This window comes from Phyllostomus discolor, chromosome X (genome assembly GCF_004126475.2).
Source record: "Phyllostomus discolor isolate MPI-MPIP mPhyDis1 chromosome X, mPhyDis1.pri.v3, whole genome shotgun sequence".
In the NCBI taxonomy this organism is placed as follows: Eukaryota; Metazoa; Chordata; class Mammalia; order Chiroptera; family Phyllostomidae; genus Phyllostomus; species Phyllostomus discolor.
In genome coordinates this window covers 52,782,561-52,803,067 of record NC_050198.1, presented here as the reverse complement: position 1 = coordinate 52,803,067, position 20,507 = coordinate 52,782,561, and the positions used below count along the sequence as shown (strand labels likewise).

At 39.5% G+C, this 20,507-nt stretch overlaps 1 protein-coding gene and 1 pseudogene across 8 annotated transcripts in view; both read left to right on the top strand.

The window, feature by feature from the left end:
- Positions 1-20,507, top strand: part of TMEM164 (transmembrane protein 164) — a 228,313-nt gene that overhangs the window by 55,805 nt on the left and 152,001 nt on the right. Inside the window, exon 1 of one of the 8 annotated variants that reach the window (XM_036016610.1) lies at positions 17,633-17,656. The exons of the other annotated variants lie outside the window; for them this stretch is intronic. The gene's annotated coding sequence lies outside the window, so the exon portion shown is untranslated. Of the gene's footprint in view, positions 1-17,632; positions 17,657-20,507 lie in introns of those variants that run through there. 8 annotated transcript variants of the gene reach the window in all.
- Positions 14,942-16,527, top strand: LOC114504662 (annotated as a pseudogene).

The following is a 20,507-nucleotide window of genomic DNA, read 5'->3' as shown; positions in this document are numbered from 1 at the left end:
TGTGACTGACTGTAAAGGATAGCATGGCTTATTTCTCTAGATGCCTTCCAGTAGAACACACTGCAGGAGTCCCACACCAGGCTGGTTATTTCTCCCTGTGGTGAGGAAAAGAGCCAGCAGGTAGCTAATTAAAAAGATCATAAGCCCAAAAGTCAATCTTAAAAGCTTGGGAGAGCCAGGCATCCTTCTACTGGGCCACCTGAAATCCTCTGAGACTGGTAGGGCAATATCATAATAATAAAGGAAAGCACCATTCATTGCATTCTTTTAAGAAAAGATAATGTATGGCTTTGTATTTCCTCAAACTACCAACAGTTTGCTTCATTGTAGATTTGCTTGTGTGCCCCTTCCTTGTCACTGTGAATAAATTCTTGGCTGTATGAACTGAGAAATAGAATGAGGCTAGAATGGCTGTTCTTGAAATTGTGTATTTCCTTCTCCCTCCCAAACCACCAAATTTTGGATCATTTGCATCTGCCTCAATTTTTCCTCATAACATGAGGCAAAAGTGTTTTGCTTCTAAGTACAATGCAAAGCTTCCTGGGGTGAACCAAGTGTTGAAAGTGCTGTAATTTGAAGTAGTTTTCAGGAAAAAAATTTCATCTGGTAAAGAAATACCTTTCTTTACCTTTATAAATACCATTACCTTTCTGGTAAAGAAATCTCCTTTTTTTCTTGTTTTTTTTTTTTTTTTCCATTTATGCCTCATCACATCTTATCCAATTTCAGCTCATCACAGGCTGATTTTTCCTTTTGATGTCTGCTTTCCAGAATAGTCCCTGCCTGAAAAAGAGGGCAAAAAGCCATCTCCATAGCTTTTACTTTGCAGTGTCCTTAGCCCTTTCATCCATCTCAGCGCTTCCCTGGTGGGGAACAGAACTTGAGCTCCAGGGTTAAAGCACATATGGAGGAAGAGAGCTTTTTAAAAATCCAAGCACATGTGGATTTCATGTTTCATTGTCATTCTGCTGTGCTAAGTGGGCAGGTGGAGGTGTGAAAAGAGAGAGGGCTTGGAGGGAAAAAATGCTTGTAGCTTTCACAACAGCAGACATTCCCATCCCCCGCGCCCCCCCTCCCCGCCCGGCTGAAGGCTGATTAAGAAAGCATGTTTTTAAGGGTCTAATTTGCTAATTCCTGGTTGCTATTCATCTTTAGGGAATCTGTGTCAAGGTACTAAGTTTGGAAAATGGACCCAGGAATTTGATGTGCTAACATCCAGGCTCTCTCCCGGACATCATGCCTTTGTTCTCTAGTTTCCTGTCTATTTCTTAGTCTCTGTGTTCAGACTTCTCTACTTTTTCTCTTCTGCTTCGTTTGGTTTCAAACCACAGAGACCTATCTCTTTGTGCTCATAGCTTGTCCTGGTTACAGACTTCTTTGGCCTCCCTTTTTTGAGGGGAATATACTGTTTAAAGAAGAGTTTTAAAAATAGGAACTAAGCGTTCTTTCTCTGAGGATACTGGGGTATTCAGCAGTGGGTACAAGTGTGGTTTTCAAACCTGGCTGTACATTGAAATCACCTGAGAAACTAAAATGCTGCTGTCCAGGCCCCAGACCTGAGTAGCTGAGTCAGGAGTAGGTCTCAGGATTAGTATTTTATTTTAAATGAACCACCTAGGTGATTCTAATGTGTGTTCAGCATTATTGCACTTTAGCAGCAAAAGCTAAATAGCTAGATTCTTGGCTGTTTGAGACAGCTGAGGGAGCTATGATTAACTTTTTCATACCTTAGCTTTTCTTGCCTAGAAGAGGGTACTAGTAAAGCTTGAGGAGTTAAGAAGCCCACCATCACATCCCTGTCATTACTGTCACATACAAAAGGAAGTCACCTTCCCTCCCCCCAAAATCTAGCTATCTAGCTGGCTTGATGTCTGAGCTGTAATTGTACCTTCAGGCAGTCTCAGAGATTAAAATAAATATTTCCAGTTGCTTGAAGAAAGAGCTTATCTGTGGGTAGTAACAACAGTGTCACTTTCCCTGTTACAGTTTGGATGGGGCTTTCTGGGTTTTTGAATCTGTCCCAAGTTGTAGTTGATTCCATTCCCATACATTAGGTGGTTAACAACATATTTCCATTCTTTGTGAAATTGCATTTTAATCATGTTTTTCTATCATAAAAGCAGTGCATGCTCATGATCTAAACCTGAAACATTACAAGTATATGACACATAGCAAATAAAAGTCCCCTAGAAGTCTATCACCTAGCGTAACCACTGTATTTTTCATTCACATTTTATGTTTTTAAAAAATATTTATTTATTTATTTTTAGAGAGAGGGGAATGGAAGGAGAAAGAAAGGGAGAAAAATATTGATGTGAAAGAGAAACATCGATCGGTTGCCCCTTGTATACATCCCGACCTGGGACCAAACCCACAACCCAGGCATGTGCCCTGACCAGGAATTGAACTGGCGATCATTCACTTTGTGGGACAGTGCCCACCCAACTGAGCCACACAAGTCAGGGACACATTTTATGTTTGATTGGCTATTAAAGATTCAAACAATTTGAAAGGAATAAAATAGAATGTATACTTCCCGCCAATCCCTGAATCCTACTCCACTATTTCTTCTCCCCAGAAAGAAACCACCATTACCAGTTTCTTGGATATCTAAGAGAAACTCTATGCATAAACAAAGCTTGCATATTTTAAATTGCTTTTGATTAATTAACAAAGTTTGTTTCATTTGCTTATTCAATAAGTATCTGATGAGCATCTTGTGTATTCCCAGCACTGTGTTAGCTTTTGGATCTACAATATGGACCAGGACACAGCCATTGCCCTCCAAGAGCTTATAGTCTAGTAGGGATGGTTGATGTTTAACAGAAATACACGTACTAGAAAATGAGAAATGGTGATGAGTGTTGTGAATGAAAAGAACAGAGTTCACATGCATCATTTCCCAAATAGTGGCTGATAGAGTCTCCTTCTCCAATTTTCTAATACTACAGAAGTGTGGATGGGTTATTGGAAGCACAAATATAACCCTCAACCTTTATTCTTGCCAGCAATTTTCTTCTTTTCCACCAGAATCTTCATCTGACAAAATGGCCTGCTGAGAGTTAGTGTAATCTATTAGCCAGTTTTATCATTGATTGACAGAGTCTAACCATGCTATACATCAGAAGACTTGCCAGAGAGACTGTGAGCTTCTTGTGGACAGGAACCACATCCTGTACCTCTTTTGTGCCCAACCCAAGCAAGTACAAACTGATGTGGGCACTGGGTGATTGGGTCTTCTATTACATTTTTATTTTATACTTTGGCAGCATTGCAGGTGGTAGGCATTCTTATTCCTATTTGTAAAGATGAGAAAACTGAGACTTAAAGAGGTGTAAAAAAACCCTTCCTTCTTTAAAAATACTTCTATCCCCTTCCATCCTCCCAAAAATCCTTGACCATAGTCACATGGCTTCATGGTGGCAGAGTTCTGCAAATATTTGCTGGCCCACATGGTTGTGACCCCGACACAGTTGGTCTCTTTCCTGCAGGGAACTGGACAGACAACTGGGTATCATTCATTCTTCACATTGGTTAGCCTAGGCTCTGTTCCTTCAGAGCTATCTGGAAGAGTTTTAAGATAACCAGGCCATTCATTCTAAATATTTTTCTGGGTTTGAGGTCAAGGCAGCAGCTTGATCCCTAGTAAATGAATTAGAGGAGGACTCCTGTGGCTTCCTGAAAGGTTGAGCCTCTCTGTACTCACTGCCTGTCTTCCCTTCTTTTCCTACTTGTGTGAGCTGAGGTCTAGCCAGGGAGCCGAGTCACACTTGCACATGTTTCTTAGGAAACTTTTATGTGTTTGATAGTGTGTTAGGCATCATGGATAGTAGAGGCAAAGGAAACCCCTTAAAAGACAAATTATCATGAGGGAGACAAAAGGTAGTATTGGCTACAAACACTATCTTTGGGATCAGTTCTGGGTATAGTGACTGACTTTCACTTATTCATTATTTGTATGACCTTAGGCAAGTTACTTAAACTTTCCTCATATGTAAAAAGGGAGGAGTAGGGTGGGGAAATATTACTTTCCTCATAGGATTGCCATGAGAATACATGAAATGTTATATAAAAGATGCTGAATACAGTGTCAGGCACATAGTAAAGCACTCAATAAAGAACACCATATTTTTCAGACTAAAAAGATGCACTACCCCCAAATTTGGGAAGAAAAGGGAAAAGGGGGGTGCATCTTATAGTCTGAATGTAGCTTACCTGGCTCGCTTACCGGGGGGGGTGGGAGCAGTGGAGCAGGGTCACAGGAGGCAGGAGCAGGGTCACCACTGCATTTTCCTCCCAAATTTGGGGTGGGGAACAAGTGCATCTTATAAACCGAAAAATACGGTAATTACTGCCATTATTACTACTATTACTAGTTGTTATTATTAACAATAGTAGGAAACTAATGGAACAATATATTTATAGTACCACTAAGTACCAATGGAGTTCAGGAAAGGAATAATCAATTTGGGTGGGTTAACCAGGAAATCTCTGGAGGAGGAAAAGAGGTGGAATGAAATATGCTAGGTAGAGCAAATATGAAAGTGGGAGGCTCAGCTGAACTGTAGTGGGGGCAAAAAGAAGGAACAAATCCGATGTCTAGTATACTCAGACTCTACTACCAGCTCACCTGTCTTCACAGCTAGTATGCCTCCGCATTTTGAAGAGTCCTGCATTACTGCCTGCAATTTAGTGGTGGTAGTCAGGGTGGGGGTACTTGTTGAATGTCTGCTCTGGCTGAGGTTAGAGGGTCTCTGCCTTGGTGGAAGTGACATGGGTCCTAATTATGCAACTTGGCTATGGGTTCTGATCCTAATTGTTTTCACCACAACCTTACAAAAGACTCTTTGATGAACCACAAGACAGATGAATAAATTGATGATGGGAGAGAGACCTATATAGAGACATAAAACTTGTGTCTATCAGCTAGGTCATATCCTTCCAGATAGCAATGTTCTTGAAGCCAGATTAAACAAGGGCTTGTTTGATAACCCCAAATCAGAACCTATTGGACTTGAAAGTTTTCATGAGAGAAACCGTATAGGTACATCATACCTTCATATATCCTTTTCTCTCTCTACTGCTGGAAACACATCAATGACAATTTTTCCTTTGGATACTCCTGGTTTCTAATTCCATGCAAACACTGTGTCATTACTACGACCATGTTATGACTATGTTATTCTCCTGAGTTTCTTTTTGTCTTGATGAGATTTGGAAAATACCCACTTCTGAAGAGCAATACAGTTAGAGTAGTTCTTTCACTGAGCACTGTTTTTGGCTTTGTTCCCAAATCTACTGATGTTTCCAATCAGGGCTGCCATGAATGGTTATGCACTGCACAACCCTAGGAGATTGTGTCATTCACATAGACAATAATTGAATGGTGCCACTAGGGTTGTGCAGTGCACAACCTATACAACTATACTTGGCCTTCCATGCATAATGTATTGTCAGTGCTTTGTTCATCAAGGGAATGGTTTTGGGAGAGGGAGAGAATAGTAGTTTGGAACCACTCTCAAGGACTTAGTAAAGGAGCTGAGGCAGTGAGCTGCTGCTGTGACCAGGTAAGGAAGAGAAAAGTGCAGTTGTGGCTTTGAGAGGATTATTCTCTGGCAGTAGCAACCATAACATGTGAGGACTACTTACTTTCATTCTTTCAGTGAGTAATTTTTTGAGGGCCTACTATATGAAGATTGAAGAACATGGAAGGATTTGTAGAGGAGAGGGCATTTGAACTAGGTCTTGTGAGAGAAATGGGATATAAAAATGTAAAGATGAGTAAAGATAAGTTATAAGGAGAGATTTCCAGAGGAAAGGAATAGCAAGAGGAAAGACAAAGATAAAAAACTGCATGGGATATAGGGGTAATTGTGAATAATTCATTTTGGTTTGATAAAAAACATATGAAAAAGTAGTGAACAATAATGCTGGCTGGGGGCTCAAATGATGATGGTTGAGGGAAGGAGTTGTATGCCAAATTTAGGAGTTTGGACTTTTTTCAGTAAGTGATAAAGAGCCATTGATGTTTTGTAAACTAGTATATTGAGGTATAACTCACTGTACTATTCTTCTCTTTAAAGGACTTAATCAGTGGTTGTTATTATATTGACAGGCATGTGTAGCTATCGCCATAATCAATTTAGAACCTATGTCACTTCCATAAGAAGCTCCATACCATTTACCTATCACTCCCCTATCTGTTCTTCCTAGCTCTAAGCAATGACTAATCTACTTGTCTCTATAGATTTGCCTGTTCTGAACATTCCATACAGATGAAATCATATAATATATGGTCTGTTTTGACTGGATTCTTTCATTAAGCATATTGTTTTTAAGTCCATGTTATAGCATGTATCAGTACTTCATTCCTTTTTGTGACCAAATAACACTCCATTGTAAACATATACCATATTTTGTTTAGTCATTCATCCATTGATTGTTATTTGGATTTTTTCCGCCTTTTGGCTATTATGAATAATTCTGATATAAACATCCATGTGTAAATTTTTATGTGGACATTTCTCTTGGAGATATACACATGCATGCACATGTATGGAATTGCTGGGTCATATGATAACTGTATGTTTAACCTTTCTAGGAACTGCCATACTATTTTCCAATGTTGCAGCATCATCTTACATCCATACCAGCAGTTTATAAAGCTTCCATTTTCTCCATATCATCACAAACATCTGGGATTGTCTTTCTTATTTTTGTCTTGCTTATAGTTGTGAAGTGGTACCTCACTGTGAACTTGATTTGCATTCCCTGATGATTAATGATATCGAGCATCTTTTCATATGCATATTGGCCATTTGTATATCTTCTTTGGAGAAATTCTATTAAATCCTTAGCCCACTTTTTAATTGGGTTGTCTTTTATGTTAAGTTTAAGAACTATTTATGTATTGTGGATACTAGACCCTTATTAGAGATAGGATTTGTAAAATTTCCTCTCATTCTTTACAATGTCCTTTTAAGCACCGAAGATTTTAATTTTTGTGAAGTCCAGTTTATCTGGTTTTTTTCTTTTTCCACTTGTGCTTTTGGTGTTACATCTAAGAATACATTGCCAAATCTGGACTCATAAAGATTTACTATTATATTTACTTTTGAGAGTATTTTTAATTGTATTTTTAATTGTTATTCTATTACAGTTGTCCCAATTTTTCCCTCTTTGCCCTCCTCTGCCCAGCCCTTGCTCCACTTCCACAGTCAATTCCCACCCTGTTGTCTATGTCCATAAGTTATTCACACATATTCTTTGACTGGTCCCTTCCCCTTCTTTATGCCCTAACTCCCTCCACCCCTACCTCCCCTCTGGCCATTGTCAGCCTGTTCCATGTTTCTGTGTCTCTGGTTCTATTTTGCTTGTTCGTTTATTTTGTTCACTAGCTTCCTCTTTAAGTGAGATTATATGGAGATTATGTGGTATTTGTCTTTCAACAGTGGCTTATTTCACTTAGCATAATGCTCTCCAGATCCATTCATGCTGTTGTGAAGGTAGGAACTCTTGTTTTCTTTCTGCTGTGTAATATTCCATTGTGTAAATGTACTTCACTTTTTCTATCTAATCATTTACTGATGGGCACTTGGGCTGCTTCCAGCACTTGGTTATTGTAAATAGCACTACTATGAACATAATGGTGCATAAGTTCTTTTGAATTGGCATTTCTAGTCTTTTATGGTACATTGCCAGCAATGGAATTGCCAGGTCAAAAGGCAGTTCCATTTTTAGTTTTCTGAGGAAATCCATACTGTTTTCTACAGTGGTGGCACTAGTCTGCATTCCCACCAACAGTGCACTAGGGTTCCCCATTCTCAACATCCTCCCTAGCACTTGTTTGTTGACTTATTAATGATAGCCATTCTGACAGGAGTGAGGTGATATGTCATTGTAGTTTTAATTTGCATTTTTCTGATGGCTAGTGATATTAAGCTTCTTTTCAAAGGTCTCTGGGCCCTCTGTATGTCCTTCTTGGAGAAGTGTCTGTTCAGTTCCTTTGCCTAGTTTTTAATTGGATGGTTTATCTCCCTAGTGTTGAATCATATGAGTTCTTTATATATTTTGGAGATTAAACCTTTGTCCCACATATTATTGACAAATCTGTTCTCCCATATGGCTGGTTTCCTTTTCACTTTGATAATGGTTTCTCTAGCCATGCAGAAGCTACGTGTGTGTGTGTGTTTATTTAATTACTTTATTGTTGTTCAATTACAGTTGTCTGCATTTCCCCCCACCACTGCCCCCAGCCCAGCCAATCCCACTTCCCTCTCTTGCTTCCACCCTCTCCCTTTTTAAATTGATGTAGTCCCATTTGCTTATTTTTTCCTTTATTTCCTTTGCCCTAGGAGATATATCAGGAAAAAATATTTCTATGTGGGATATCTGAAATTTTATCGCCTTTGTTTTCCACTAGGACTTTTATGGCATCACAACTTATATTTAAGTCTTTTACCCATTTTGATTTTATTCTGGTGTATGGTATCAGTTGGTGGTCAGGTTTCATTTTTTTTTTCATGTACCAGGCCAGTTCTCACAACACCATTTATTGAAGAGACTGTTTTTACTCTATTGTATGCGTGTGCCACTTTTTAGAAATATTAATTGAATGTAGAGACATGGGTTTATTTCTAGGCTCTATATTCTGTTCCATTGATCTGTGTGTCTGTTCTTATGCCAGTACCAAGTTGCTTTGGTTACAGTGGCCTTGTAGTATAGTTTGATATCAGGTAAATTGATCCCTCCAACTTTATTCTTTTTCAAGATTGCTGAAGTTATTTGGGGTCTATTTTGGTTCCATAAAAATTTTGGAGTCTATTCTAGATCAGTGAGATAGGCCATTGATACTTTAATAGTGATTGCATTAAATCTATAGATTGCTTTGGGTAGTATGTACATTTTGATGATGTTAATTCTTTCAATCCATGAACACAGTATGCGCTTCCATCTATTTGTATATTACTCAGTTTATTTCTTCTGTGTTCTATAGTTTTTTGAGTATATATCTTTTACCTCCTTGGTTAAATTTATTCCTGGATACTTTTATTTTTTTGCTGCTATAGTAAATGGAATTCCTTTTCTAGATTCTCTTTCTGATAGTTCATTTTTGGTGTACAAAAATGCCATCCATTTCTGAATATTGACTTTGCATACTGCTACTTTGCCAAATTTACTTATTAGGTCAAGTAGTTTTTTGTTGGAGATTAGAGGGTTTTCTATGTACACTGTCATATCTGCAAATAATGACAGTTTCACTTCCTCTTTCCAATTTGGATCTTTTATTTCTTTTTCTTGTCTCATCTCTGTGGCTAGAACTTCTAGTACTATGTTGAATCAGAGTGGTGAGAGCAGACACCCTTGTCTTGTTCCTGATCTTAAGGGAAAGGCTTTTAGTTTTTGCCTATTGAGTATTTAGTTGGCATTAGGTTTCTCCTATATGGCATTTATTATGTTGAGATATACTCCTTCTATTCCCAGTTTGCTGAGGGTTTTTCTTTTTTATCATAAATGGGTGCTGTATTTTATCAAATGCCTTTTCTGTATCTATTGATATGAACATGTGGTTTTTGTTTTCTTTTGTTTATATGATGTATTATGCTTATTGATTTACAAATATTGTACCATCCTTGCATCCCTGCGTTGAATCCCACTTGACCATGGTGTATGATCTTTTTAATGTATTGCTGGATGCGATTTGCCAATATTTTTTTGAAGATTTTAGCATCTATATTCATCAGAGATAGTGGCCTGTAATTTTCTCTTTTTGTTGTGTCTTCCCCTGGTTTTGGAATTAGGGTAACACTGACCTCATATAAAGAGTTTGGGAGTCTTCCCTCTCCTTGAAATTTTTGGAATAGTTTGAGAGGAATAGGAGTTCGTTCTTCTTTGAATGTTTGATAAAATTTGCCTGTGAAGCCATGTAGTCTAGGGGTTTTGTGAGGTAGAAGGTTTTTGAATATTGCTAGTTGTTATTGATCTATTCAGGCTTTCTGCTTCTTCTTGATTCTGTTTTGGAAAATTGTATGTTTTTAGAAATATGCCCATTTAGTTCAGGTTGTCCACTTTCTTGGCATATAGTTGCTCATAGTAATTTCTTTCAATCTTTTCTATTTCTGTGGTATTGGTTGTAACTTGCCACTTTTGTTTCTGATTTTATTTATTTGGGTCATCTCTCTTTTTTCCTTGATGAGTCTGGTTAAGGGTTTGTTGATTTTGTTTACCTTTTCAAAGAACCAGCTCCTGAATTCATTGATATTTTGAATTATTTTTTAGTCTTTTTTTAAAAAATATTTATTTTTAGACAGAGGGGAAAGGAAGGAGAAAGAGAACGAGAGAAAGATCAATGCGTGGTTGTGTCTTCTGTGTCCCCTACTGGGAGCCTGGTCTGCATCCCAGGCATGTCCCCAGACTGGGAATCGAACTGGCAACCCTTTGGTTCACAGGCTGGTGCTCAGTCCACTGAGCCAAAGGAGCCAGGGCTTTTTTTTATTCTTTATGTCATTTAATTATGCTCTGGTCTTGTTTATTTCCTTCCTTCACTTGCTCTGGGCTTCCTTTGCTGTTGTTCCTCTAATTCTTTTAGATGTAGGGATAGGTTGTTCATTTGAGATTTTTTCTATCTTCTTAAGTTAGGCCTGTATTGCTATGAATTTCCCTCTCTGAACTACCTCAGCTGTGTCCCAGAGGTTTTGGGTTGTTTTGTGATCATTTTCTATTTTTTTAGAAGTTTTTCTGTTATAGTTTTTAAAAAGGTTTTATTTATTCATTTTTAGAGAGAAGGGGAAAGAGAGGGAGAGAAACATTGATGTGTGGTTGCTTCTCACATGCTGCCCACTGGGGACCTTGCCTGCAACCCAGGCATGTGCCCTGACTGGGAACAAACCAGCAACCCTTTGGTTCACAGGTTGGCACTCGATCCACTGAACCACACAAACCAAGGCTGTTTTGTGTTCATTTTCATTTGTTTCCAGGTACTTTTTGACTTCTACCTTGATCTCATTGTTAATCCATTCATTATTTAATAACATGTTTTCAGTGTCCATGTACTTAACTGTTTTTAAATTTTTTTCTTGAGGTTGGTTTCTAGTTTTAGTCCATTGTGAACCTAGAAGATGCATGATATGATTTCAGTTTTCTTGAATTGCAATTAAGTGCATTTGATCTCTGGTGTTTTCAATGCCACAATATCCTTGTTGATTTTTTGTTTGAACGATTTATCCATTTTTGACAGTGAAATGTTAAAATCTCCTACAATGACTATATTGCTGGTGATCTCCTTAAAGTTCTCCGAGATTTTCCTTATGTATTTAGGTGCTCCTGTATGGGGTGCATATATGTTTACAAGGGTTATATCTTGTTGTTAGACAACTCCCTTAGGTACTATATAGTGACTTTCTTTGTTTTGTTATGGCCTTTGTTTTGAAGCCTATTTTGTCTAATATAAGTATTGTTATTCCAGCTTTTTTTCTTTCATGTCCATTTGCTTGGAATATTTTTTTCCAACTCCTCACTTTCAGTCTGTGTAGGTATTTTGTTCTGAGGTTGGTCTCTTGTAGGTAGCATTTATGTGGGTTGTGTTTTCTTATCCATTCAACTATCATATGTTTTTTGATTAAAGCATTTAATCCATTTACATTTAAGGTTATTATTGATTAGGTATTTATTCATTGTCTTTTCCCCCTTTGTGACTGTGTTTCTTTCTTTCTTTCTTTTTCTTTTTTTTAATATATTTTATTGATTATGCTATTACAGTTGTCCCATTTCCCCCCTTCTCTCCACTCCACCCTGTACCCCCTCTCCCACCCACGTTCCCCCCTTTAGTTCATGTCCATGTGTCATATTCATAAGTTCTTTAGCTTCTACATTTCCCATACTATCCTTACCCTCCCCCTATCTATTTTCAACCTACATTCTATGCTACTTATTCTCTATACCTTTTCCCCCCTCTCCTCCTCCCACCCCCCTGCTGCTAGCCCTCCATGTGCCCTCCATTTCTGTGGTTCTGATCCTGTTCTAGTTGTTTACTTAGTTTCTTTTGGTTTTGCTTTAGGTGTGGTTGTTAATTGTGAGTTTGCAGTCCTTTTACTATACATGTCTTTTCTTTATCTTCTTTTCTTAAATAAGTCCCTTTAGCATTTTATAAAATAAGGGCTTGGTGATGATGAACTCCTTTAATTTGACCTTATCTGAAAAGCACTTTATCTTCCCTTCCATTCTAAATGAGAGCTTTGCTGGATAGAGCAATCTGGGATGTAGGTCCTTGTCTTTCATGACTTGGAATATTTCTTTCCAGCCCCTTCTTGCCTGTAAGGTCTCTTTGGAGAAATCAGCTGACAGTATGATGGGAACTCCTTTGTAGGTTACTGTCCCCTTATCTCTGGCTGCTTCTAGGATTCTCTCCTTCGTTTTTACCTTGGCTAATGTAATTATGATGTGCCTTGGTGTGTTTCTTCTTGGGTCCAACTTCTTTGGGGCTCTCTGAGCTTCTTGGATTTCTTGGAAGACTGTTCCCTTTGCCAGATTGGGGAAATTCTCCTTTATTATTTGTTCAAATAACTTTTCCACTCGTTGTTCCTCCCCTTCTGGTACCCCTATAATTCGGATGTTGGAATGTTTAAAGGTGTCCTGGATGCTCTTAAGCTTTTCCTCGATTTTTTGAATTCTTATTTCGTCATGCTTTCCTGCTTGGTTGATTCTATCTTTCTTCTGGTCCACTGTATTGTTTGGAGACTCAGATTCCTTCCTTTCACTATTGGCTCTCCTCCGCGTATCTTCCTGCATCTCTTTTTATGGTAACCTGCATCCTTTCATCTAATTTGCGCCTAAAGTCAACCAGTTCCGTGAGCTTTCTGATCACCAGTGTTTTGAACTGTGCATCTGATAGATTGGGTATTTCTTGGTCACTCAAAAGGATGAGTCCTGGGGGACTGATCTGTTCTGTTGGAAAGATATCTTACGTTTTTCCCTGTCTCTCCTATTTTTTTTTTCCGGTCTGGTTGCTCTTGTTGCGGTGGGGGAAGGAGCCTTAGGTGTTCACCGGGGCTGGGCACCCCATTTGCTAGATTGTGACGTTATATGTGGGGGCGGGGGCGAACAATGGCGGTAGTTCCGTTCTCCTGGGCTTAGACACTTCTTTGGGATCCTGGGCTGCGAGCTCTGCCCTGGTCCACAATTGCTGCCTCACTGGGTCCCCCAGCTGCAGCTTGCGTACTCAGGGATCACCGCTGCATTCTTGCGCCCCAGATGGCTTTTGCGCCAATTTTGCGCCAAATTTTTCCCGACCTCCGTGCACCGCTGACCCGCGCCAGCCCCGAGCCTGCCTGGCTCGTCGTCCCCTACCAGTCAGGCTGTACGGGTCTACTTCAACTTCTTGGCTGTCTGACTTCCATTCAGATAAATCCTCTGTCAGTTCTGAGTGATATTATGTCTGTAAATTATTGTTGTTCTATTCTTGGTTGTGCGAGGAGGTACAGTGCGTCCACCTATTCCTCCATCTTGCCGGAAGAGCCTCTTTCTTTCCTTTTCTTCATATTTTTTTTTGTTGTATAAGTACAGTTGTTTCCATTTACCCCAACCAATACCCTGTGGCCCACCACTCCTTGTCTCCCACCCTTGATCCTATCCCCTTTGGCTTTGTCCATGGGTCCTTTATACATGTTCCTTGACTTTCCCCCATTATTTCTACCTTAATCTCATTGTTAATCCATTCATTATTTAATAACATGTTATTCAGTGCCCATGTATTTAACTGTTTTTGATTTTTTTCTTGAGATTGGTTTCTAGTTTTAGTCCATTGTGAACCTAGAAGATGCTTGATATTATTTCAATATCTTTTCCCCATTATCCCCCTCTTCTCTGGTCACTGTCAGATTGTTCTTTGTTTCCATGTTTCTGGTTCTATTTTGCTCACTTGTTTGTTTTCTTGATTAGGTTCCTGTTAATGGTGAGATCATATGGTATTTGTCCTTTACTGCCTGGCTTATTTCACTTAGCATAATGCTCTCCAGTTCCACCCATGCTGTTGTGAAGCGTAGGAGTTCCTTCTTTCTCTCTGCTGCATACTATTCCATGGTGTAAATGTACCACAGGTTTTTGATCCACTCATTTACTTATGGGCATTTAGGTTGTTTCCAGCACTTGTCTATTGTAAATAATGCTGCTATGAACATTGGGGTAAATAGGTTCTTTTGGATTGGTGTTTCAGGATTCTTAGGGTATAATCTCAGAAGTGGAATTGCCAGGTCAAAAGGCTGTTCCATTTTTCATTTTTGGAGGAAATTCCATTCTGTTTTCCACAGTGGCTGTACCAGTCTGTATTCCCACTGGTACTGCACTAGGGTTCCCTTTTCCCCACATCCTCACCAGCACTTGTTGTTTGTTGATTTGGTTATGATGGCCATTCTGACCGGTATGAAGTGGTTATCTCATTGTGGTTTTAATTTGCATCTCTCAGATGGCTAGTGATGCTGAGCATCCTTTCGTATGTCTCTGGACCCTTCACATGTCCTCCTTGGAGAAGTGTCTGTTCAGGTCCTTTGCCCATTTTTTAATTAGGACATTTGTCTTCCTGGAGTGAAGTCATGTCAATTCTTTATATATTTTGGAGATCAAACCTTTGTCCAAAGTGGCAGATATGTTTTCCCATATGGTTGGTTCCCTCTTCATTTTAATGCTGTTTTCTTTAACCATGCAGAAGCTTTTTAATTTGATGTATTCCCATTTGTTTATTCTTTCCTTTATATCCCTCACTCTAGGGGACATATTGGTGATAATGTTGCTGAGTGGAATATCTGAAATTTTTCTGACTATGTTCTCCTCTAGGACTTTTATGGCATCATGACTTATATTTTTTCCTAGATTTTTAAGATGTTATGTTAGGTTGTTTATTTGGGATTTCTCTTTTTTTTATATAGCACCTAATGACATAAACTTCCCTCTTATTACTGCTTTCACTGCCTCCCAGAAGTTCTGATATGTCCTTTTGTCATTCTCATTTGTCTCTCTCTCTATACTTTGATCTCTTCTTTTATTTTTTTGACCCAGTCATTTTTTTAATAGTGCGTTGTTTAACTTCCACATATTTGTGGGTTTCTCTACTTTCTTTTTGCTGTTGATTTCTAATTTCAAGAATTGTGGGCAGCCTCAACCTGAGTCTCGGCTTCTCACCTACCTCTCTGAACAACATGAGCTTCAGCGCATGCTCCAACTTCTCCACAAGCTACTCTACCCTGGCCTCCGTGTAGTCACCCAACTACTGGGTCTGGCAGGCCAGTAGTGTGGCTGGCATCTATGCAGATGCCGGGGGCTCAGACTCCCGTATCTCAGTGTCCCACTCCACCAGCATGTGGGGCAGCTGGGGATCCAGAGGCCTGGTTGCAGGGATAGCCATGGGTCTGGTGGGCATAGGGGGAATCAAGAGTGAGAAGGAGCCTATGCAATGCCTAAATGACTGCCTGGCCTTCTACCTGAATAGGGTAAGAAGCCTGGAGGATGATAGTCAGAGACTGGAGAGCAGAATCTGGGGATACTTCGAGAAGAAGGGACCCCAGGTCAGAGACTGGAGGCATTATATCAAGACCATCGAGGATCTGAGGGCTCAGATCTTTGCAAATTCTGTAGACAATGCCTGCATTGTTCTGCAGATTGGCAGTGCCCATCTTGCTGCTGATGACTTCAGAGTCAAGTATGAGAGAGAGCTGGCCATGCACCAGTCTGTGGAGAAGGACATTAATGGACACCAATATCACTCGGCTGCAGCTGGAAACAGAGATAGAGTCTCTCAAGGAGGAGCTGCTCTTCATGTAGAAGAACCACAAGGAGGAAGTAAATGGTCTACAAAACCAGATTGTCAATTCTGGGTTGACTGTGGAGTTGGATGCCCCCAAATCTCAGGACCTTGGCAAAATCACGGCAAACATCTGGGTCCAGTATGAAGAGCTGTCTCGGAAGAACCAAGAGAAACTAGACAAGTACTGGTCCCATCAGATTGAAGAAAGTGCTACAGTGGTCACCTTGAAGACCACTGAGATAGGTACTGCTGAGACGACACTTACAGAGCTGAGACATACAGTCCAGTCGTTGGAGACTGACCTGGACTCAATGAGGAATCTGAAGGTCAGTTTAGAGAGCAGCCTGAGGGAACTGGAGATGCGCTATATCAGGTAGATGGAACAGCTCAATGGGGTTCTACTGTACCTGGAGTCAGCTGGCCTAGGCCTGGGCAGAGGAACAGCCCCAGGCCCAGGAGTATGAGGCCCTGCTGAACACCAAGGTCAAGCTGGAGGCTGAGATTGCCACCTACCACAGCCTACTGGAAGAAGGGGAGGACTTTAATCTTGTTGATGCCCTGGACAAGAGCCCCTCTTTACAAACCACCCATGAGACCACAACCTGCAGGACTGTGGACCACAGAGTGGTGTCTGAGGTCAATGACACCAAAGTTTTAAGGCATTAAAGGCAGCAGAGTGGGATATCCCATGGCAGGGCACAAGACCAATAAAAAGTTTATTGAAAGGTTAAAAAAAGAAAGCATTGTGGTCAGAGAATATGCTTGGTACAATTTCAATCATTTTAAATTTGTTAAGGATAGTTTTCTGGCCCAATATATGATCTATCTTAAGAATGATCCATGTGCGCTGGAGAAGAATGTATAATCTGATGTTCTGGGATGAAAGGTTCTGTATATGTCAATTACGTACATTTGGTCTAAGACTGATATTTCTTTATTGATGTTCTCTTTGAATGATCTATCTAGAGCTGTCAATGAAGTATTAAGTTTCCCAACTATATTTGTGTTTTGATCTGTTTCTCCCTTTAGTTCTGTAATTGTTTTATATATTTTGGTGTTCCCTGATTGGGTGCTTATATATTAAGAAATGTTATGTCTTCTTGATGTAGTGTCCCCATTATCATTATAAAATGTCCATCTTTTTCTCTTGTTACTTTTGTTATCTTGAAATCTACTTTATCAGCTATAAGTATGACCATATCTGCTTTTCTGTGGTTGTTATTTGCTTGGAGAATTATTTCCCACCCTTTCATTTTGAGTCTGCTTTTGTCTTTGCAGCTTAGATGTATCTCTTGAAGATGGCATATGGTTGGGTTTTGTTTTTGATCCAGCCCTCTACTCCTTGACTCTTTATTGGTGAATTCAGTCTGTTTCCATTTGGGGTAATGATTGATGTATGAAGGTTTCCTATGGTATTTTTGTCATTTGTTTTCTGGTAGCTCTGTACCTCTGTTGATTCTTTCCCTTTGTGTTTCAGTCTGTTGTTTTTGTTTGGTGGTATCCATGCTTCTTTCCTTTGTTCCCTCTTTTTTTAAGTTATGTTTCTAAGTTTTGAGGTTTTTGTGTGTGATTGCCATTAGATTTATGAGAAAGAACATTGAATATATACAGTAGCTTTTTTCCTTTTGAGTGCATCTGATCTCCATCATCCTTTGCCAGGACAAACCTTTGATTTCTCATCCCTCACCTTTTATGTTTTTGTTGTCTCAAATTATCCCTGTTTATGCTGTAAGTTTTTTGGTGATCATCTTATAAAGTTGTGACCCTTTGCTCTTTCTTTCAGGTAGAATACCCCCCTTGAGTATTTCCTGCAGTGGAGCTTTCCCGGTGGTAAATTCCATCAGCACCTGTATTTCTGGAAAGGTCTTTATTTTTCCTTCCTATTTAAAGGAGAATTTTACTGAATATATTATCCTTGGCTGGTAATTTCTCTCTTTCAGTATTTTGAATATTTGGCTCCACTCTCTTCTGGCTTATGGAGTTTCTGCTGAGAAGTCCGATGATACCTGATGGGCATTCTTTTGTAGGTCACTTTCTTTTTTTTTTTTTCCTGGCTGCTTTGAGAACTTTTTTCTTTGTGATTGATTTTTGACAGTTTTAATACAATGTGCCTTGGAGAGGGCTCTTTAGATTAAGGTAACTAGGTATTTTGTTTGCTTCTTGGATTGAATGATCTAATTCTTTCCATAGGTTTGGGATGTTCTCATCCACTATTTATTTGAGTAGGCTTTCCATTTACTTCTCTTCTTCTGGAATACCTATAATTCTTATATTGCTTTTTCTGATTGAGTCAGATAGTTCTTGTAGAGCTCTTTCTTTCTCTCTCTCTTTTGTTTAATGTTTAGGTTTCTCTTCTTCCCACTGTGTTATTTCTGGATTCTTATCTTTGATATTGCTAATTATTTCCTCCATCTGGTCAGCTCCATTTCCTATTATCAGTAGTTCATTCCTGATCTCCTTTACTGAATGCTTCATCTCCAGGATTTCTATTTATTTGTTTTTTAAAGTTTCAGTCTCATTGGTAAAATACTTGTTTTGTTCATTAATTTTTTAAAGATTTTTATTTATTTTTAGAGAGGGGGAGGGGAAGGAGAAAGAGGGAGAGAGAAACATCAATGTGTGGTTGCCTCTCATGTGCCCCCTACTAGGAACCTGGCCTGCAACCCAGGCATGTGCCCTGACTGGGAATTGAACCAGCAATGTTTTGGTTTGCAGGCCCTCACTCAATCCACTGAGCTACAGCAGCCAGGGCCATTAATTTGTTTTCTGAGCTCATCAAATTGTCTGTCTGTATTTTCTCATATCTTTTTGAGTATTTTCAGAACTGTAATATTGAATTCTTTGTCATTTATATCACATATTTCCATGTTTCTGGATATTTTTCATTTCCTTTCTGAGCTGCCTTGCTACCTTGGTTATTCATGGTATTCAGTAGGTGATGCTGAATAACAAGTTTTTAAGTTCGGTGAAATCCCAAATCTCATCTCTGTTGCTGCTATCAGTATATCTGTGTATAACCGTGACATTTGGGGGTAGAGTTTGTTTTTCCCTCTTGGTGATAGCAACTGTGGACCTCCACAGGGGTCCCCTGCCATGTGCCACAACCACCGGAGGTTAGTCACAGAGGGAAATAACAATTCTGGCATGAAAGTTCTTGGGTTTGGAGATAATGTGCTCTGAAACCCAATACCAAAGGCCACAGGAGGAGAGTTTTAGGAGTCTAAAAGGCATCAGGACTCTGTGGCTCTATTTCTTTGGAGCCACAGAGCCACCATGAATTCCAGGCCACAAGGCTGCATCAGTGGCCCTCTGAGCTATCCTTACTTCTCTTTTTCCTTTGTCATTCTCATTTGCCTACCTTTAGTTGCTTCAATGTGCAGATCTCTCAAGTGTTCCTGTATGTTTAGGAGGGAATCATTTTTTGAGTTATAGCTGATCAACTTGTTGAAATTTCAGGGGTAGACACCAAGGGAATCTTTCATATTGCCATACTTCTGATGTTACCTGCCCGTGCACTTTTGTGCTGAGCTGGGCAAATTAAAAAAATATCTATATTTATTTATTTATTTTTAGAGAGAGGGGACTGGAAGGAGAGAGGGAAACATCAATATGTGGTTGTTCCTCATTCGCCCCCACTGGGGACCCAGCCCATAACCCAGGCATTTATCTTTACTGGGAATCAAACCAGTGACCCTTTGGTTTGTAGGCCCATGCTCAATCCACTGAGCTACACCAGCAAGTGCTGAGCTGGGCAAATTTTGACATGCATACAAAAGTGCCAGGTTGGTGCTGGATATGCTCAGTTACATTTTAATTTTCCTACTGTTCTTGTTTGCCCTTCCAAGTGACTTCTCTTCCCACACTTTCTATAGCTGAAAGTAAATTTAACTTTCTGTCTACTTGTCTACAATATGTACTACCAAAATTTGGAGTGTTTGGCAGCTAACCAAGGAAGAAAGCAGGGATATTCAGGCAAAGGCTGGGGGCATTTGGACCTCTGAATTAAAAATGTTATTTGCCCGCGTGGCTCCTGTGGTTAATTGTGATTGTGGATATGGCTCTAGCATGACAGAGTAGAAAGGTTAATGTTATAAAACTTTGAAGTTGCTAAAGGAGGCAATTGCTAAACAAAAATCTTTGAGGGTGAAAGTTTTTCTGAAAGAAAGGGTTTATTGAGCTATATGCTAGACAATGAAAGGACCACATCCTGGGACATGCCATCTAAACCATCAGCAGCAGGGCTAGATGGAGAAGACAACATGCCCACCATCCTGGGTTGTTTGCATTCATTCATACAATGAGTTTGGAGAAGAAAGACGTGAGTTGTTTTGAAAGAATTTACATTGGCTAGGTAAAGGGTTTAGGAGGCAGTTAAGTGGAGAAAGTTCTAGGATGGATGCACAGTCTGTAAGGAAAAAACATTTGCTTCTTTTGGATTGGTTGTAGGCAAAAGTCTGGAAAGTTCATGTGTAAGCAAGATGTGATGGCATCTAGTGGTCAGCTATTCAGCTATTTTCTCTAGATAATCATGGAAAATTGTCACCTGGAGGTTGATTAAAGTTTTAACATATATTCAGAAATGAGAGAATTTTTCTGTTGGTTCTGATAACTGATTAACCTCTCTTATCTCTTCCTTCTACCCTTTCGTCTGCTGTAATTTAATTTAGGACATCTCAGAATTTTTCCTTGTCAGGAGTTTATTGAAAATGGAGTA